Source organism: Leptonychotes weddellii, chromosome 3 (assembly GCF_054177405.1).
Source record: "Leptonychotes weddellii isolate Sample4059 chromosome 3, ASM5417740v2, whole genome shotgun sequence".
In the NCBI taxonomy this organism is placed as follows: domain Eukaryota; kingdom Metazoa; phylum Chordata; class Mammalia; order Carnivora; family Phocidae; genus Leptonychotes; species Leptonychotes weddellii.
This window is the reverse complement of record NC_138371.1, coordinates 41,458,947-41,462,011: the sequence shown is the minus strand read 5'-3', so window position 1 is coordinate 41,462,011 and position 3,065 is coordinate 41,458,947. Positions and strand designations below refer to the sequence as shown.

At 34.1% G+C, this 3,065-nt stretch overlaps 1 pseudogene; it reads right to left on the bottom strand.

Moving 5' to 3' along the window:
- Nucleotides 1-415: 415 nt before the first annotated feature.
- Nucleotides 416-516, bottom strand: LOC115944261 (U6 spliceosomal RNA; annotated as a pseudogene).
- Between the last annotated feature and the right edge of the window lie 2,549 nt (nucleotides 517-3,065).

The following is a 3,065-nucleotide window of genomic DNA, read 5'->3' as shown; positions in this document are numbered from 1 at the left end:
CCTGTTGTTAGAGATAGGGATTGTTTCCAGTTTAGAGTTATTGCAAATAACATTCGTGAACAAGTATGGATATATGCTTTCCTTTGTATTGAGTGAATAGCTAGAAATGAAATGACTGGGTCACATGGTAGAAGTGTATTTAACTTCCTAAGGAACTGAAAACTGTTTTTCAAAGCAGTTGTATCATTTTGTATTTGTGCTAGCCGTGCAGAAGGGTTTCAGTTCTTATATAGCCTCATCAACATTCTAATTTTAGACTTACTAAAGGGTGTGCAGTGTCACCTAATTGTTCTAATTTATATTTCTCCAGTGACTAATGATGTTACCATTTTTTCATGTACTTCTTACCATACACACATATACACCCACACATATATTTTTTGATAGTCTATTGAAATCTTTTGTTCAATTTTTTTTTAATATGGAACACTTCACAAATTTGTCATCCTTCTGCAGAAACCATGCTAATCTACTCTGTATTGTTCCAATTTTAGTATATGCCCCGCCAAAGCAAACACTCTTTTTTTTTTTAATTGGGTTGTTTGTTGTTTCATTATTCAGTTTTGAGAGTTCTCTATGTATTCTGAATACAAGTTCTCTGTTAGATGTGTGGTTTGCAAATATTTTCTCCCCATGTTTGGTTTCTCTTTTCTAACGATTTTGTTCAAAGAGACAAAGTGCTTAATTTTGATGATGTTCCATATATCAACTATTTCTTTGATATATTATATATTGTGATTTTGGTGTTATATCTAAGAAAACTTTACCCAAAATCAAAAAGATTTTCTCTCACATTTTCCTCTAGTGGTTTTATGGTTTTTGGTGCTTCCTTTACGTCTATGAACTACCTTGACTTTATTTTTGTACATAGAGAAAAGTATGGATCAAGGTGTTTTTTTAAATAAATGGATACTCAATTATTCCAGCACAATGTAAGAATTCTATTTTTTTCTCCATGGAATTGACTTTGTATCTTTTTTGGATATCAATTGACCATATATGTATATGTCTACTTCTGTAATTTCTATTATGTTCTGTCAGTCTGTTTGTTTATCCTTACACTATGATCGCACTATATTGACTACTATAATTTATAATAAGTCCTAAAGTCAGATAGTCTTAATCATCCAACTTTATTCTTCTTTTTCAAGTTGTTTTTCTTTATTCTGGGTGATTTGCATTTTTTTTTTTTTTTTAAGATTTTATTTATTTGCGAGAGAGAGAATGAGAGACAGAGAGCATGAGAGGGAGGACGGTCAGAGGGAGAAGCAGACTCCCTGCCGAGCAGGGAGCCCAATGTGGGACTCGATCCCAGGACTCCAGGATCATGACCTGAGCCGAAGGCAGTCGCTTAACCAACTGAGCCACCCAGGCGCCCTGCATTTTTTTTTTTAAGATTTATTTATTTTAGACAGAAAGAGAGCACGCATGCATGTACAAGTGGGAGGAGGAGCAGAGGAAGAAAGAGGATCTCAAGCAGACTCCACGCTGGGCACGCAGCTTGACTTGGGGCTCAATCTCATGGCTCGGACATCATGACCCTGATATTGTGACCTGAGTGGAAATCGAAAGTCCGTCGCTTAACCAACTGCCGCCTGGGTGATTTGTATTTCTATATGAACCTTAGAATGAGCTTGCCAATTTCTACCAAAAAAAAAAAAAATCCTGCTAGGATTTTGACTGAGACCGCATAAAATTTATAGTCCAATTTGACATCTTAACATTATTTTGTGTTCCATTTCATAAATGAGGTATATCTCTCCATTTATTTAAATTTCCTTTGAAATCTTTCATCAGAGTTTTAAAATATTCAGTGTATAGGCCTTCTACATATTTTTCAGATTTGTCAAGTATTTTATCTTTTAATGCTTTTGTAAATGGTATCTCTTTAAATTTAAATTTCCAATTTTATGTTGCTAGTATATACGATAAAATTAATTTTAGCATGTTCATCTCTTATTCTGCAATGTGTTAACCTCACTTAGTAGTTCTACTTTTTTATTTTCCATTCTGGATGGCTTTCATTTATTTTTCTTGCCTTACTACCTATCTAGGATCTCTCATACAATGATGAACAGAAGTGGTGAGAGTGAACATTCTTGCCTTCTTGCAGGTCTTAAGGAGAAAGTTACATATACACATAACCATGTAAGAATAAATTACATGGCCCTTTGCCCCTGGATATGAAGAATAAAGTTCTATTATGTGATCACAGTGCAATTATCAGTTTTGTTAATTTACATTGATACAATTCTTATATTTTGCATCAATACTCCAATTTTGCCAGTTGTTCTAATAATGTCTTTTACACCATTTCACCTCTCCATTAGAGTATGCAGTCTAAGGCCAGATACTGTGCCATCTGCCATCTCTCTCTAGTTTCCTTTGATCTGGAACATCTCCAACAGTGTTTATCTTTTATAACATCGATGTTTTGAAGAGTAAAGACCCCTTTTTTAAGTCACATGTTCTTCTCTTACGTTTATCTGATGTTTCTTCCTGAGTAGGTAGTTGTTACTGTATTCTCAGCTAGAACACTGTACAGCTGTGCTGTATCTTTCTAGGTTATCACATCTGGAGATACATCATATCCATCTATCCTTTATTGGTGATGTCCGTTTTGATCACCTCATTAAAATAGTGCCGAAATCCCCACTGTATAATTACGAGTTTTTCTCCCTTGAAATTAATAGTTAGTCTATGGGGAGACACTGTAAGACAATGCAAATATCCTACTCCTAATAAAAAATTCTTTTTAAGTTTGTCGTACATTCATTATTTTGCCTAATTCTATGTAGAACATACTGTTTATCAAATGGTTATTTCCCAACTTTAACATTCCCTCCACAACGATCAGTTAGTTATCTGTATTTACTGTATTTACTGTAAGGAAGAGATCTCCTTTCTTTAATTATTCATTTCTCTACTTATTGTCAATATGGACTCATGAATTCCCATTCATTCAGTGGATTATAATTCATTAATGCTAATAAATAGTTCACTGGTGCTAAAATTGTCCCAGATTTGACCAATAAGTGCACCTTCAAACTGGCAGTTGTATCGTT